The sequence below is a fragment of the Prionailurus bengalensis genome, chromosome B4 (assembly GCF_016509475.1).
Source record: "Prionailurus bengalensis isolate Pbe53 chromosome B4, Fcat_Pben_1.1_paternal_pri, whole genome shotgun sequence".
In the NCBI taxonomy this organism is placed as follows: Eukaryota; Metazoa; Chordata; class Mammalia; order Carnivora; family Felidae; genus Prionailurus; species Prionailurus bengalensis.
This window is the reverse complement of record NC_057358.1, coordinates 105812579-105831344: the sequence shown is the minus strand read 5'-3', so window position 1 is coordinate 105831344 and position 18766 is coordinate 105812579. Positions and strand designations below refer to the sequence as shown.

Genomic DNA, 18766 nt, shown 5'->3' with positions numbered 1-18766 from the left:
CAATCAACCAACTTTTCATGAAACAATATCCATCCCGCCAGATCCTAAACTATATATTCTTTTTTTTTTTTTCAACGTTTATTTATTTTTGGGACAGAGAGAGACAGAGCATGAACAGGGGAGGGGCAGAGAGAGGAAGACACAGAATCAGGCTCCAGGCTCCGAGCCATCAGCCCAGAGCCTGACGCGGGGCTCGAACTCCCAGACCGCGAGATCGTGACCTGGCTGAAGTCGGACGCCTAACCGACTGCGCCACCTAGGCGCCCCTATTCTTTACCTTCTTATAGCCTCTGAACCAAAATTGCCTACAGAGTAATACAAAGGGGTGGCTCGAGGTAGGAGAAGAGCCCCGAGAAAAATTTTCCTGGAGCAAGTCTGTTTTGTCCTGCAAGGTTGGAATGAAGATCCATGCTGACTGAGAATGGCAACAGGCACTGAGAGTAAAGAGAAATGATCTTATCTCCCTGTTCCTTCTAACTTATACACACACTATCTACCACATGAACTTCAGATAATGTTGTTTTCTTTCTTCAGATATATTTTTTAAACCACCATTAGAGAGATACGTCATCTGAAGGTAAAGGTATGTAATTAATCTAATACCCTCCATTCCATTCAACTTTGCTCATTCACCCATTAAAAAAAAAATTGTTCATTTCACTCACTTAAAAAATTCACTGTCGTGGGGCGCCTGGGTGGCTCAGTAGGTTGAGCAACCGACTTCGGCTCAGGTCATGATCGCATGGTTTGTGAGTTCGAGCCCCACCTCAGGCTCTGTGCTGACAGTTCGGAGCCTGGAGCCTGCTTTGGATTCTGTCTCCCTCTCTCTCTGCCCCTCCCCCACTCATGCTCTGTCTCTCTCTGTCTCAGAAATAAATAAATATTAAATTTTTTTTTTTTAAATTCACTGTCGCTACATCCTTTATTCACCCATTGCCCTAGCCAGGAGGATGCAGCCTACATACAGCTTCTGCTATAGACAACAGACATCTGACATCTCCATTGCTACTCCAGTCATAACTTCTCTTTAACTCACAACTCTCACCAAATATCTAATAATTGAAAAGTTTATTCCCTGCAATATTTCTCACGACATTTTAACTTCAAAGGAAAAAAAGGAAGGTATAGGCAAATGCTCCCCACACACAGCATACTTCCATGAAGTAAGCAAGACTTGGCAAGAATCTTACAAAGCTAGGATTCCTTAAAATAATCACATAACTCCAGTGAATCAGGCAGTATAACGTATTAGTTCAGATCATAGATTCTAGGCAGGGAGAACAGCTCCCCCATGTGTGTAGCCATGTGACCCTGAGTAAATTATTTCATCTCTTAGCTGTAATGTTCTCTATTATACGAAGATAGGTGGAGCACAGGGAATTTTTAGGGCCATGAGGCTATTCTGTAAGACACAGTAACAGTGGATACATGTCATTATATATTTGGCAAAACCCACAGAATATATAACATGAAGAGTGAACCCGAATGTAAGCTGTGACTTTAATGATAATGCACCAGTATTTGCTCGTCAATAGTAACAAATGTGCAACACTAATGCAACTTGGTAATTGTAGGGTGGTAGGAGGGTAAGGGTGTGTATGGGAACTCTGCATGTTTGGCTCCATTTTTTTTTATGTTTATTTAGTTATTTTGAGAGAGAGAGAAGAGGGGAGTGGCAGAGAGAGAGAGAGAGAGAGAGAGAGAGAGAGAGGAGAGGACAGAGACAGAGAATCCCAAGCAGGCTCAATCCCACGGACAGTGAGATCATGATGAGCTGATATGAAGAGCCAGATGCTTAACTGACTGAGCCACCCAGGTACCCCTCAATTTTTTTTTATCAACTTAAAACTGCTCTAAAAATAAAGTATACTGTTTTAAAAAAGAAGATAACAGTCCAATCTGTTTCATATGATTAGTGAGTTATCTGAGACGATATATATAAAGTTGTTATAGTACTTAGGTATAAGTTTGTAATAAATGTTAACTATTTTTTAAATATACATATATACATGAACATATAGTATGCAATAGATAGCAGAGTTCTGAATGTCAAAGAATATGTTTATTATATACACAGTCTCAGAAACACAAGGTCAGCCTTTAAACCATTAGAAAATGATGTACTAAGAATTTCAAAAAGATAATAAAAGACACAAAATAAAAACTATCATCAGTAAAGGGTCTGTACAAATGTTATATGCAAAGATACAAAGGATCTGTGAACTTTCTTCCACTTAAGTTTTTCAGGATAGAGACGAAACTGGCTCATTTATCAATGTCACAGTAAATGGGGTTATAAAATCCTTGTATGTAGTCCATTGGCAAAAAAATATTATATAGCGTTAAACACATGCATCAGATCTCAAAAGACAATGATCTCTAGTTGCTCAGTGGACTAAGTTATTAAAGGCAATGAGTCCCAACATCTCCTAGATGCAAAATAAACACACTGAAGGCCAAAACATTCTTTCTAGGGGGAGTACCAAACCATCATGCAAAAACCTATCTTTCTGCTTTGATCACTATTTATTTAGTCAAGTGCCAAATAATGAGGAAGAAAGTTAAATCCTCATGAGAGTATATAAAATCAAGAGTCAAGCAAATGCAAAAGTCAGCCATACACATACATTACTAGGTCTTGGGAAGAAATCATGGTGCCTTGGAGGGAATATTATGTCGAATCCAATTTATTTCTTTCAACTATTATTGTTTTGGAAGGGTGGCAGTTAAGAAAGTGGATAAGAAGAAAAAGTTATTTCTCAGCAGGTTTTTCTTGGTGCTTTTAGATTTTGTCAGCATTTTCTATAAGCAAGCATTGTGGAGTAGCCACTGGTTGTACAAACTCCTCACATCAAGCACCATTACTCATTTTGTATATTGGCCGATGTTTGAACACGTGTGGTGGTTCTGAAAACCAAGTAAAAGGGACTGTGGTCAGCTGTGACAAATAAGGGAAATGTGAGTTGAGAGGCTCAGTTTCTACCACCATCTCTGTGACTTATTTATGTGCTTGTTCCTTTGTTTTTGTTGGTTAAAAATGATTTACGGAAGGCCTACTGTTTGCTTTGCACAGTTCTAAGTAACGGGGGTATAACTGTGAACAACAGAGTGCTTGGCCTCAAGTCTTAGTTGCAAGAGACACACACTGAACACATAACCCCATCAGCAGGCGGATTAGTCACAGAGCACTGTGGGCAAACAATTTCTCCAATTCTCATTGAGAGCTGGCCCAGAGACAACAAGCCTGGGTTTGAATCTTGCTGGTTCTACTTATTTAACTGTGTGACTTTGAGTATCTTTTGTAACATCTCTTCTTCCTCATTTGGGAAAGTAAATGTAATACCAATCAATTTTGGAGGGTTGCTAAAAAAAAATAATCATAGGTCATATGGAAATAACTAGCTTCAGATCTGACATATAAAGCTCTGACATTCTTTGATTTTTCGTCCTTCTATCGTTTCAAAAGAATTCTTCCTTCCAGTTTCACTGCCATTATCTTGTTCCTAATTACCAAAATTCAAAAATGCTTTTCAGAATTTCATGTCATGATAGAAACTAAATTTCACAATTTTTCTATAAAATGCTTCTCATCCCTAACACTCTCCCTACCTCAAATAAAAGCCCCTCTCACCTCACATCTACCATGATACAGATTTCAGATGTCCTGACTCAATGAGCTTCATTTCACCAGATTAATATTCCTTAAATTAAGCTGTCTTTGCTCAAAAACACTTTATTTTATTTAATTTTAGAGAGACACAGCAAGAGTGTGGGTGAGGGGCAGAGAGATAGAAAGAACCTTAATAAGCAGGCTCCACGCTCAGCACAAAGCCCAACACTGGGCTTGATCCCATGGCCCTGGGATTATGACCTGAGCTGAAATCACAAGTTGGATGCTCAACTGACTGAGCCACCCAGGAGCTCCTGCTCAAAAATATGTTAATAGCTCCTACTTTCCATTCATTCTATTTACTAATCAGTTTAATGTCCGAAATCTTCCATAATGTAGCTCAAGTCTTCCTAGATAAATTCTTATACCTTATCAGGCCAATTTCCTCACGTCTTCCCTCAATTATTTCTTCCAGTCTATAATGTTGCTTATTTTTTTGCTTGCTCATATGCATTTTATGCTTCAAGACTTGACTGAAGCCTCACTTTTCTATAAAGCTTTCTGTGATGGCTCCAATGGCCAGTAATTTGCTCTTCTTTTAATTATGATGATATGATTATTTTTAAAAGAGTTATTACTACTGTGCTAGTTATATAACTTAAACCCTGGGATACTGGACCAAGTCCTATCATATATAAAGTGGCTGGAAAGTGGACATTTAATTTTTGCAAAATTGTAATTCTAGGTAAGTATTTAGAGTTCGGACATGACCACTCAGTCATACATACAAGTCAGTTAAAACAGCAAAAACCCAGTATATTGAAAAAAAAGAGCAACTGACAATGCAGAAGATTAGGAAGTCAAGGACATAAAGCAGAGCTAACAGAATTCTTGGTAAATATTCTTTCTTATTTTAACATCAGCACTTGGAATAGTCCTAGATTAGGATAGGCACTTTGCAGTTAGTGCCGGTGCTGAGAAGTAACCAGTTGGACCTTGAGCAGCACGAAGGCTATGGGACCAGGAGAGCGCAAGCAGGATAAAAAGAGAGAACAGATATTTTCCTGGACAAGGGCTGCACCTGTATCCCGGAATTAGGGCTTTGGACTGTCAGTATACTTACATTATATTTACATTAGTATATTATTTGTAACATTATACTGAGTATTAACAACATACACACAGATAATATTATCTATACTCATGGAAAAATCATTCTCAGTTAGGACTAGGCCTTGTCAGGTCCTCTTCTGACTGGCAGCAATAAAATGTATACATGTTAGATAAATATTTAGTAAAGTTTATATAGCCTTTGTGGGATTATATACAGTATGGCATTCATTTTCACCTTATTTTGTTTTCTAATTAAACTGGATGCTACCACCACTGTTTAGAAGCAGGTGCCCACCCAAGAGGGTGTACAAGGCAAGCAGCACCTCTTCTGATGGCTGATTAATACTTTTCCCAACTACAAAACATACAAATATGAAAATACATAAATATTTTTATATACATACATACCCTACCCTGAACATTCTTAACTCCCACTTAGAGCATGCAGGAATACTAGTATAAGAGAGAATTATACTATCATGGCTTTAGCTTGAATTATTTTAGTTTAAAAGGAAACCGTGCCACAAATTTTGTATATATATTTTTAGTAATAAATTAGCCATTATATCAATATTAACCACTCCCCATAAAGTGTGTCCTGATCCCTAGCTCAGAACTATTTTACTGAATGATACCAGAAAACATCAAGACTTGGCATTATTGCATCACATTATAAACATAAATATATATTTAATATAAAATCTATTTAATATATAAAATAGTTTTATAAAATATATTATTTTATATTTAATATAAAAATATATTTAAATATATATAGAAATATATTTATATATGAATATAATCAGTGTTATTAACCTTGTTCTATGAACAAATTATTCCCATAAGACTTCACCTGTCCTTCAATAGTCATCCAAATATATGATAAATATAATAACCAGTCAATAAATTAACAGGCTTTCACTATTGTCTTTATGTAACTTAACGGCTTATAGTTACCCCTTAGTTATTTAGTTCACATGTTCACACATTGTCACTAAAGTACAGAGTTGTGCACAAACCAGTAATTTTTCCATTTCACATCTGGAAACTTAACATGAACTATTGTCTATGAAACCATAAAAAACAGTTCCTTAGAACAAGCCCAATTTCACCCAAATATTTATATTGTAACCAGGGACTATCTGTGTCTTCAGTGTTCATAAGAATACCAGTTGGAATAACACAAAAAAACAAACCAGACAATTTCCCTCTAGTGTCCCTGTTTCTTCTTGAAAGGCTGCTGTAAGTTCAGTATGGAAGCTTCCTGCAGTTGTGTATCTAGCAGCCATTTGCATACATTTTAGTGTTTACTCTTTGAAGATGTTTGATAATTGTGAATGCTGGTCATTTTTCACAACCAATGAAATTCACATCTTCATTTCACATTCAATTGTCAACCTATATGGACAATACCTAAGAAAGGGAAGTAGCTAAAACAGGCCCAAAAGCTTGTGTAGCTTGGTAAAAGTGTTGTTTAAACATGGATGGTGGTTTGATGAGTGCAAAAAGTAATTAAAAAGATACTCTTGAAGGGTTAATTTGTGAAGACCATCATTTACAAATGGAAAGAGAATTATTTGATGTTCTATCTTTTTTTTTTTTTTTTTTAAAAACATTTATTTATTTTTGGGACAGAGAGAGACAGAGCATGAACGGGGGAGGGGCAGAGAGAGAGGGAGACAGAATCGGAAACAGGCTCCAGGCTCAGAGCCATCAGCCCAGAGCCTGACGCGGGGCTCGAACTCCCGGACCGCGAGATCGTGACCTGGCTGAAGTCGGACGCTTAACCAACTGCGCCACCCAGGCGCCCCTGATGTTCTATCTTAACACCACAGTGTTTATATATGAAGTGTCTTTAGGAAATAAAAGTGTTTCCTTCTCAAAATACAAAAAAAATCATTTAAAAATGACTAGCACTTCAAATAACTTTTACAAATGAAGATGATTTATATCAAACCATTTAATTCTCATATCCCTCCAGGTCATTATATATTATCAACCAGAGCTAACTCTAGTTAGAAGCAAAGTAACAGGACAGGGGACGTGGTAACTTTCATGAAGAAATATTTCATCTCCATACTACTATATTTCCCCCATCAAAATATCAGACACCTAAAATTTGAGCATGACATTTTTTTTAGGGATGGAATAATATTTCTTCTAAAAAGCTTTAAAATACAATAGAATAAGACAGAAAAATGAATGTGGCTGAGTAGCTTACTGATACTAGTTTATGTTTTCCCTGCCTAAATTGTCCTCCAAGTCCCCCTTTCTATAAATGCCAGGCCTTTAGTGACCTCTTTTCCTAAACATCCCAAAGCAGAAGTTGCGTGAATACACTTGGAATATTTTGTATAAGGCCTAAGCTCATCGAAAAATTATGTCAAATGACACTGAGGGAAGCTAGCAGTGACAGGGAGTGCCCCACAATGATCAGGGACAACACATGGAGTGTATGGCAAGAACTCCACAGGGAAGGATGATCTGTGGTTTGCCTAGGCAAGGCTGGATCCCAGAACAAAAACTCCCAAACTGAGCAAACTTCCCTGAAACCAAATCCCAAGTTCTACTGCTGAGCCATCAGACTTCACGTTAAAGGTATCAGCTTAGGCCAACTCGAACAGGGCAGTCTCTTTCCCAGCTTTTTTGAACAGCATTGAGCCTCTCAGATTTACATGAACCTTTGGAAGGGGAAGAGGGCACAGGAACTAGCTGAAATTAAATGGCTGACCAAGTGGGATGAAAGACTGTAATGGACTGAATTTCATTCAAGTAAGATAAAGAAGTGGATTGTCCAAATACAGCTGAGTCTCTAGACTGAAAGTCATATATATTATAGGAATAATAAGCACAAATAAGCAGTTTGCAAATACCAAAAAATAATTGCTAAAATCCCTATAAAAACATGGTCAACTTGCTCAATATTCAATTTGCCTAAAAATATAAATTAATGCACTGAGATGTCATTATTCATCTATCAATGAAGTTTCCACAAAACAACAGAATTCAATACTGCTGTGGATTCATAAAAAACAGGTACTCATTTAACACATAGAAAAAAAATAATAAAAATGTGGTAATACCTTCCTTGGGAGCAATTTGATATGTATCAAAAGCTTTTAAATCATAGATATACTTTGGCCAAACAATTCTTTTTTTTTTTAATGTTTATTTATTTTGAGAGAGAGAGTAAGAGAGGGGATGAATGCACATGAGTTGGAGAGGGCAGAGAGAAAGAAAGGGAGGGAGAGAATCCCAGTCAGGCTCCATGCTGTCAGCCCAGCACCCAAGACGGGACTTGATCCCACAAACTGAGAAGGTCATGATGTGAACTGAAATCAAGAGTCAGACACTCAACAGACTGAGCCACCCGGCACCTTTGGCCAAACAATTCTATTTCTAGGCATTGGTTCTAAGAAAATATAAATGCCAAGAAGCAGCTATTCATTTTCATTGCAGTACAGTTTATACAAACTCAATGTCCATCAGCATGGACTTGGTTAAGCAAAGGTCAATTAAATACTATGTAACTATTAAAATAATTTTGCAAAAACTTATGTAAACTATAATAGATCTCCATGACCCATTGCTAAATGAAATAAGCAGGTTAGAAATTGTACTTTATGTCTTAATTACATTTTTTTAAAAGTAGTCTTCATGCCCAGTGCAGAGCCCAATGTGGGGCTTGAACTCATGACCCTGAGATCACGACTTGAGCTGAGATCAAGAGTTGGATGCTTAACTGACTAAGCTACCCAGGCACCCCATCCCTTGGTATTTCAAGAATGAGGGGGAGAGAAGTACATATCTAGAGCAGAATGTTAAAAGGTAGTGATGTGTTCCTGTCCAACTCAATTGTCTTGAGAACACAGTAGAAATAAGCCTACTAAAAAAGGGTAAGAGATTCAGAGATGTGACATATCACTTCATAGAACTGCCATGAAACAGGTTCTGTTCCAGGTCTTGGTAATCAAGACAAAGTTTCTGCCCTCCTGCAGTTCATATTCTAGTGATGGAATGGATAGTTTTACACATCCGGAGGTGACACTGTCTGTGACTCTTAAGTACTTTGGTGAAAATTAATACATACTAAGGGAAGAGAACAATATACAAATGGGAGAAGGGTAGAATGATATTTGATAAACTGTTCCAGAAAGACCTTTGTGACATTTGAGAGGTGACCTAAGTAAAGGAGTAAGCGAACCATGCAAAGATTTAGGATGTTTAGAGTTAGGACTTAAAAAGAAAACCAATATGGCAGTAATGGGGTAATTTCCACCAAGAATCACAGGAAATGAGTGTGAGAGGCACAAAGGACCAGATTGTGTAGGGCCTAGGAGTCGTTTGGAATTAATTTTTCTTTTTGGTAGTGAAAATCACAGCTTCAATACTGGATACCACATGTTGCTTTGATTCATATCATTTCCTTGGTGTTAATCAGCAAAGAGTCGATCAGACTCTGAGAACTTCAAAAAATATGCAACCCTTTACGAATTTGTGTGTAATCCTTACACAGAATCCATGCTATTCCTTTCTGTATCAGTTCAATTTTAGTGTATGTGATGCTAAAACAAGTGCCAGAATTTCTTTTGATTAGGAAGGAAAACCATGGACGAATTTACGTAAAGATACAATGTGATCCAACTTACCTTTTTACAAAATCACTTTACATTTTGGGTGGAAAAGTGTAGGAGGCACAGAAGAGAAAACTGGGAGACTTCTTAGATGGTTAATACTCCGTGAAAAAGATTAGGGTCGGTTAAGAGTCAGACTTTGGCACAGGTCATGATCTCTCAGTTCACGAGTCTGAGCTCACTTTGGGCTGTCTGTGGTCAACACAGAATCCACTTCAGATCCCCTGTCTCCCTCACTCTCTGCCCCTCCCCCACTCACATGTGAGCATGTGCTCTCTCTCTCACAAAAATTAATAAACATTAAAAAAAAAGACTAGGGTGAAAGTAGTGGAAGTGATAAGATGTGGTTAGCTCTGGAATCCGTAGAAGATAGATTGGGTATGGGTATAACCTAAAAACAGAAGTCAAAGATTATTCCACATGTGTGACTTCTGGCACCTAAGTGAATGCATGTTGACTTATTCACATGGAAAAGGGTAGGTGCTGTTAGGAAAGTGAATGCACTGTGGAGTAATCAAGTTCTACTAGATTGAGGTGTTAGGGCAAGAGTATGGAGAACTAATTTAGGTAAGACTGGGCAGATAGGAGGCCACAGACCAAGCATTGGCAAGGAGGGGAAAAAAAAAAACACACACACACACACCAGATATCTGGTACCCTGCATGATAAATAAAGGAAGAAAACCTGCAAGAATGCCAAGAAGGGAGGGAGGGAGGGAGGGAGGAAGGAAGGAGGAAGAAAAGAAAAAAGACAAAAATGAAAAATAACTTTTAGATTTCAATGCTTTCAACAAAAGAAAAAGTATATATTTTAAAATAACTTTAACTTGCTTTTCATAGATACTTAAAATAATTTTAAAAATTTAAACTATTTGTTGACAGCATTGACATTATGAGTAAAAAGTTAGATTTTAAGGTTCAAATACAAATAGCTAATTTCTGAAATATTATATAACTGAAGGTGTTTAGCTTACTCAGATTTCCTGTTGCAAGTTTTCATTTCCTTTTTACATCTGTTCTCTTGCATATTTTCCCTTCAAGCTTAAAGAGGTCATCCACACTCACTGAAGTAACATTTCAGTGTGAGATAATTAATTTGATAGGATACAGCCACATCTTAAACTCCATCTGGGCAAATTCCTTAGTCTGTTACACTGCCTTGTTATACTAAGCTCAATGTCAAGTTAAAACCCACATATTACCATAATTTGTTCTCTATCTATAGTATTGGTTGATGAAAATAATATTCAGGTATTTTATTAAAATGTCTGATGAAGTTGTGGTGAAGTAAAAATTTTGTTTGAATCAAATTTATAACTACATTACAGATAAATATATCCAAACAATTTACTTTATTTTTAAAAAATTTTAATGTCTATTTATTTTTGAAGGAGAGAGTGACAGAGCATGAGGGGGGCAGAGCAGAGAGAGAGGGAGACACAGGATCCAAAGTAGGCTCCAGGCTCCAGGCTCCAAGCTGTCAGCACAGAGCCCGATGTGGGGCTCAAACCCACGAACTGACAGATCATGATCCCAGCCGAAGTTGGATGTGCAACAGACTGAGCCACCCATGCACTCCCAATTTACTTTAAAATGATGTGAACCAGGGCGCCTGGGTGGCGCAGTCGGTTAAGCGTCCGACTTCAGCCAGGTCACGATCTCGCGATCCGGGAGTTCGAGCCCTGTGTCAGGCTCTGGGCTGATGGCTCAGAGCCTGGAGCCTGTTTCCGATTCTGTGTCTCCCTCTCTCTCTGCCCCTCCCCCGTTCATGCTCTGTCTCTCTCTGTCCCAAAAATAAATAAACGTTGAAAAAATAAATAAATAAAAAATAAAATGATATGAACCATTTTAAATATTAAAACTGGCTATTTTTAGACTTTAGAGTAATGTGTGTAGGTTACCTTTAAATCACAAAAATAGAAAAAATGTGTTTAAAAATTTTTTTAGAAAGTATTTCTTTTTAAATTTTTTTGTAAATTTTTTTTTAAGGTTATTTATTTTTGAGCGACAGAGAGAGACAGAGTGTGAGCGGGGCAGGGGCAGAGAGAGAGAGAAAGACACAGAATCTGAAGGGGCTGCAGGCTCTGAGCTGTCAGCACAGAGCCCGATGCTGGGCTGGAACTCACAAGCTGTGACATTGTGACCTAAGCCAAAGTCGGACGCTTAACCGACTGAGCCACCCAGGCACTCCCAAAATTTTTTTTAATGTTTATTCATTCTTGAAAGAGACAAAGAGAGAGGGAGCACAAGCAGGGGAGGGGCGAGAGACAGAGAGGGAGACACAGAATCTGAAGTAGGTTCCAGGCTCTGAGCTATCAGCACAGAGCCCAGTGCAGGGCTTGAACCCCCAAACAATGGGAGCATGACCTGAGTTGAAGTCGTATGCTTAAACGACTGAGCCACTCAGGCACTTCCAAAAATATCTGTTTTCAATTAAAATAATGAACTTTTAGTAATTCCTTAAATTTATTCATTGATTTTCTTAATTCAACAAATATGTATTGGGTACCTATCATGTACCTATCACTGTGTTAACAATTGTGATGTAAATAGTGAAAAAACATAACCTTTGCCCTTGTGAATCTTCCAAAACAACAGTTGTTACAAGCACGACAAAAAACAAGGGGTGTGGAATATCATTGAGAACAGGTGATTTGACCTAGCCAAATACTCAGAAAAGGTGTTCAAAGGAACACTGCTCCTTTATTGCTCTTTGCTCTAAAAACGTGAAAGAGGTATATGATTAACTAGCTGAAGGGGAGAAAAAGTAGAGACACAGCAGAGGTAAAATCTCTGCGGCAGGAATACAAAACCACTGTGCAGAGCCTGGATGAGGGAGACAAGGATAAAAGGCGGGTCATGTGAAAAGTAGAGCACACCTGACTGGATAGGTTCCAAGAAGCAATGTGTCATTATCTGTTTTGTAAATATCACTCTGAGGGCAGCATGATTACTGGGTTGGAATGGGAACAGAAGGTATGGAGGCAGATTAGTCCAGGCTTTTAAAAAAGAGTGATGGGGTTGCTAATGGAGATAAAGATTATTGGACTGACATGAGGGATATTTAGATAGTACAGACAAAATTACATGATGAATAGGAGAGAGAGGGCGATGGAGGGAGATGGAGGTAATAACAAGATGACCTCTAGGATCCTGATTGTGAAATCAAAACAAAAACAAAACAAAAAAACCAAAAAACAAAATAACAATAACTTGTAAATAATGGAAGAACATTAGGATAAGGAAATAAGATTAGTTTTGAATGCAGTTGGTTAATAAGGCTGAACCTAAAGGGCTGATTGAAGGTAAGGTAAAACAGTAATTCAAGAAAATAGAAATAGTCAATTATGTCAAATGCTGAAAAATCATCCACTGGATTTAGTGACACAGAGATTACTGGTAACCTCAGTAAGGTGTGTTTCTATGAAACAATAGGTCTTGAAGCCAGAAGGAATTGGGGGAAGTGTGAGGGGTGGGGGTAAGGAAGTGGATACCACAATTACAGACAACTCCGTCAATGGCTGGCTGTGAAGGAGAGGGGAAGGGACAATGTCAGCAGAAGGGGAGGAGACACGCTGAGTGCTCTGAAAAAGAGCATAGAAATCAAAACATAAGTTACAATGAGGCGTAAAAATTAAGGCCTAAGTTTTTTCCCCTTGGTTTCCAAGTGAAAATTAGAAGGGAAAATAACCCCAATTAATTTTTAGATGTCTTAGATAACTTTCCCATTATGGTCTTGGTCAAATTAAATCTGTCCAGAATTCTTTAAACTGAGTCTTTTCCTTCAGGTGCTCTAACAATGATCGATTCCTACCTTTGTTGTGACACTCAACTTAAATATTCTAATTATCATCTCTTCTGCTTGTAAACCACTTTAGGAGAATCGTTTGATCAACATTTAGCAAAGGGCCAGATACATAGTAGGTGGTCATAAATGCGTAAAAATGTTAAATGTCTTGGAAAAGCAAACAATAAAAACATTTTCTTTTGAGAGTGAGAGAAAGAGAGAGAGAGAGAGAAGGGCAGAGAGAGAAAGAGAATTCTGATGTGAGGCTTGGGCTCACCCGATGCAGAACTCGAACTCCTGAACTGTGAGACCATGACCTGAGCCAAAGTTGGATGCTTAACCAACTGATCCACCCAGGTGCCCCTAAAAACCCATTTCTCAAATGCATACTCTCATTGAGATTGTTGCTTTAGTCACACAAAGGCGCAGACTCCAGGGGGTAAATCTGATCATATGGTGAGGCATGAGTGATACCCAAAACGTCACCCCTACTGTCATTATTGTCAACACCTCCATTATACCAGAGGGGGGAAATCACAATTTTTATTAGCATTCTGTGGTCCATAAGATGGCACCAAAAGTTCATAAAAAAATGGTTTCCAGCAGGAAACTACTAGGATGGATAAAGTGGTCAATGTGATTTGATCTCCATTTAGGGAATTCGTGCAACTGGAAAGCCCCTGAATGTTAGCTATTCTCAACCAGTCCAACCAGTCAGCTGCGCTCTTTGTGCAGTGAGTGCTTCTTGTTTGTCATGACCAGTTTCATGAGTTGGCCGGATCACTCCATCCCAAACTATTGAGCAACAGCATGAGAAGCGGCTCTGCGGATGGTCTCCCCCCACCCCCCCAGCAGGCCTTGGCTCACACAGCTGAGTAGACACACTTGCTGCAGAAGCTTAAATCCCATGGGGATGGTTAGGAACGCTGCGCTGTGAGAGTGGAAAGGCAGGAGCCTCAACAACAGCTGCTTTGCAGCTGGGTCACAAAGGAGAGCAAGAAATCCCTCGACACCATAAAAGGTAGCGGATGATGGGAAGGCAATCTCTGTGCCTCCATTTGTCACTGGCAGGGTGCCACTGGCTCTCAAATCCACATGCTCTCACAAGAGGATAAAGCCAGATGTAAATAACTCCCTAATTTTATACTTTTTTTTTTTTTTGTATAAAGCTCCAGCAGTAAAAGATATACAGAGTTATTTAATTTATTTAGAGGCAAAATTCTTGGATGATTTAAGTGGGATGCTGACCAAAACAGGTTCATTTCCCTCTGTTGTCAGTCAGTCAAAGCACCTGGGTTAACAGAGCTCTATTGGTTACAGTTCCCCACTTAAAAAATGAAATTTGACACAGGAATGTAATCATTGCTTAAAAATTCAGATTAAAGGACAGCTATTTTTTTTTTTTTTAGTTTATTTATTCATTTTGAGAGAGAGCACAGGAAGGGGCAGAGAGAGGAAGGGAGGGAAGGAGGGTGGGAGGGGGAGGGAGAGGGGGACGGGGAGGGGGGAAGGGGGAGGGGGACAGGAAGAAGAAGAGGGAGAGGGAGAGAGAGAAGCCCAAGCAGGATTTGTGCTGTCATGAACCATGAGATCATGACCTGAGCCAAAACCAAGAGCTGGACACTTAACCGACTGAGCCACCCAGGTGCCCCAAGAACCACCAAATTCTTAATTCAAGCCATCCTCTTTTGCTTCCACCACTTTTCAATCTATGACAGAGAAGAGGTATTATAGACCGTTCTCCCCCAGAGCCAGTGAGCTGACACTGAGATTGTTGATAGCAGCTGAGACCTTAAATCAACTGTAGTTTATTTTACACACTAAATCAATGAAAATCAATGGAGTTGGGATAGACGATCCATTTATCTTCATCTGAGAGTACTTTCAAGGTAAAGATGCCTCTCAAAGGTAGAATATACTAGAAAGATTCCTACACCATCCAGGCCACATGTATATTGGAAGTGTATGCTGTATGAGTAAAGAACTCTGGTTTGCCCGAAACTACCCTGTCTATGCCCACTGTTCCAGAATAAAAATAAAAGCACCCCCCTTCCTGGTTTGGAGAAATATTCTGCAGTTAAACTCATTCTTGGTTACCTCTCACAAGTGTTCACCTAAATTAGAAGAGTCAAACTATGGCTTTTCTACCACTGCCATGACCCACCAGATGAAACTTCCAGGCTCCATTAGCAGCATCAGTGAGGTCTCACTGTGACCTCAGCTTTCCATCCCTCAACGCACTCCTAACAAAGAGGGCATTAATAAAGATATCCTTCCACAGCACAAGACCATGGGCTATTTGTCAAGCATAATTAAGTTTCCATTCATCTCTGCTTCCCAAAACACATTTTTCAAGTAGTCAGTTGTCTCAGCACATAACAATTCTACTCTTAGAGGTTATACAATAAGAACAGAAACATTACAGAGCGGCTCACTATGTGCCAGGCACCATGCCAAGCACTTTCTGTGTATTGCCAAACTACATATGAGATACAATTATTATCTGTTTTATAAAATAGGAAACTGAGGCACAGAGAGGCTAAGTACCTTGCCCAAGGTGCAAAGCTACGTTTGTCAGGGCTGGGGTTCAAACAGAGACAATCTGGCTGCAAAGTTTGTGTCATTATATTATAATCTTGGTCCCGAAGTTTACTACCAAGAATCATGATGCTGCTTAAAGATGAGCTCTACAGAGTAGCCGTCCACCCATCCATCCCTTCCTCATCACGTATTTACAGAGTGCCTACCATATCCCTGGCATTGTGCCAGGCACTGGAAATGTGAAGATAAATGATCACTCCTGCTTTTAGAAACTGAGTAATACCGTGGTGACTTTGGAAGCAGGTCCTCATCAATTGCAAGATAATACTTAAAAGGGCTCTTGTTAGACATATGCTCGGTACATAAGGAGAAAACAGAAACCAAGACATCTATTCTGCCCGCGTGAGTCAGGGGAGGTCTCAGAATGGAGGTGGCATACTTCAGCTGGCTCACAGATGGAGGGAAGGCTGGCCAGGCACCAAGACAACTATCTGCTCAGTCCAAGTGTTGGTGGCTTAAAAGTTCTCTTTACAAGATCCAAATTAAGAAAATTATTTAGAAAGTCAGCCTAATGGAGAATTTTCTCCTTACTCTACCATCAAAGGACCTGCAACTTACAAAGGTTAAGTTGATATCAACCAACTCAGAACACATCTGTATGGTAAAATAAGGTTATTCAACAACAAAACTTAGCAAATATCTACTTTCTGGCAGCCTAATGATTCTTGAGCCAACTCCTGAGTAATAATTTTCTGTGACTTACAAAAAAATGACATCACGAAAACAGCATCATTTAGTAAGCAACACTCATTCACTTGAACTTCTAGAGTGTGAAGTAGCCAGAGGTAGTACATATAAGATTACAGGAATCTTTAAACTAGATGGAAAGGGGAAAATACACGTGCGCGCGCGCACACACACACACACGCAGCAAATGGTCAGAGGCTGGCACATTACCAGCAGAACGAGTTTGTATGTATAAATGCGCATGACAAGCATATCGCCGAACTGGCTCGTTCCCAAGTCCTAGCAGTCCAGTGTGCTGACACATACACACATGGGTTTTGGCATTATTACAAAATAAAATTCTCTTTCTCTCTTACAGTCAGAGAAAATGTGTAAAATCACAAGAAAATATGGGCCACTAATAGGAAAACTTGACTACAGAGGTGACACGGAGATGGAGAACAGAACGTATGAATTTCTTTGCCTCCGGATAGACAATTTAATAGTTCAGCTCGAGGCTCAATTATCACTGTTAACATCTCAGACCCTCTTGACTTGGGTAGGAAAAATGTGTGATGAAGGCCGCACAGAGCTCATTAAGCATCAACCTCCTGAATTGTCTTCATCACGTTCTGAAAGTTAACATTTGAGTTGGCAAGTTTATCTGCGAGACCCAAGAGGGACTGATTTGACACACCCCATCCTAAGGGCATTTTTGACAAAGCAACGCAAAGGTATACATGAGGGCAGTGTATTCAGCTTGACACCATTCCTTGTACAACTGCCACACACACAGAGGTGGCTTTGGAAGAAACACACCGACCTGCTCAAATGTTCAAAATGGAATACATGTGCACTTTGGGGGTATGAGTGCCTTGTCACGAAAACACAAACATGGTACTTTGAAGAGTTGGGGAAAAACATAAGCTATTTTTATTTTAAAAGAAGCATAGATGTGTTATATAATGGTGCCTGGCTGGCTCAGTTGGTAGAGCATGTGACTCCTGACCTTGGGGTGATGAGTTCAAGCCCCACACTGGGCATGGAGCTTACTTAAAAAGAGAGAGAGAGTGGGGCGCCTGGGTGGCTCAGTCAGTTGAGCGGCCGACTTCGGCTCAGGTCACGATCTCGCGGTCCGTGAGTTCGAGCCCCGCGTCAGGCTCTGTGCTGACAGCTCGGAGCCTGCAGCCTGTTTCGGATTCCATGTCTCCCTCTCTCTGACCCTCCCCCATTCATGCTCTGTCTCTCTCTGTCTCAAAAATAAATAAACGTTAAAAAAATTAAAAAGAGAGAGAGAGAGAGAGAGAGAGAGAGAGAGAGAGAGAAGCTCTGGCATAGAAAGAAGGATACAGGCTTGGAAATCACATAGATCTGAGTGTGAACACCTCAAGAGTAATCCCTGAGTAACTGGGCTATTTGGACAAGTTGTTTAAAGTGTCCAGAAATTCAGTACCTCACAGGATTAACAATGATACCTCCTGATAAGGTCTATAACTGAGACAGATCACGCAAAGCTCTTACAACAGCACGTGGTACATAGTAAGTGATCAACACATGTTAGCTATTATGATGTTTGTGTAATAGAAACAGCAGTAGCTACTGTTCAGTATCTTAAAAGGATTAAGTGAACTAAAATCTATTTTAAAAAGGATAGCACAGCAACACATCATAAGCATGCAAAGAAAAACTTGGTTCTCTTCTTAACTAGAACTTTTTTTGGTTCAAAGGTAAGTCATGGAAGTAGATGATTCTTTTCCAAGTATTTTAAATAGTATTCTGGTAACACACCCCCATGAAGAACTCTATGATTCAAAATACTGTTATCAACCAAATTGTTCCTTGTTCTGAAATGTCTTAGAATGTCATAGGCAAAATTTACCTTTTGAGTTCAGAGAATTTGAAGAAAAGACAAAACAGGGAGAATACCAAAGCTCAAAACTGAAGTAAAAATAAGTTATGACCACTTTTGATAAAACTGGGAAACCCATATAAATACTGGTGACAGTTTAAGACTACATTTCTCCTCATCCAGAAATAAGTATTTTCCAGAAGGTCCACTTTCTCTTTGAAATCCTGGCATGACTTGACAAGCTCAGGTTGGTATTTGGCATGGTTCAATCTGCTACCAATGTTAGAATAATAATAAGATAGTAGGAGAATTATAATTGAATCTTATGATTTCAATATTCAGATACCTGGTATCTGATGGAAGCAAAATTTTAGTTGATCAAAATACAATTCTATTCATACCTGTCCTATTATTTCACACTACTTTTTCAAAGTAAATGGCTATAGATTTCCATGTTAGTATTTTATTTTTTTTATGTTTATTTATTTTTGAGACAGAGCATGAGCA

The 18766-nt window shown here is 39.0% G+C and overlaps 1 protein-coding gene and 1 non-coding gene across 2 annotated transcripts in view; both read right to left on the bottom strand.

Annotated features, from left to right (window-relative positions):
- Positions 1-18766, bottom strand: part of TMTC2 (transmembrane O-mannosyltransferase targeting cadherins 2) — a 405001-nt gene that overhangs the window by 89950 nt on the left and 296285 nt on the right. The gene's annotated exons all lie outside the window — the stretch shown is intronic.
- On the bottom strand, positions 9195-9297 carry LOC122474131. The gene has a single exon (XR_006294822.1). It is a non-coding gene; the product is annotated as a U6 spliceosomal RNA (small nuclear RNA).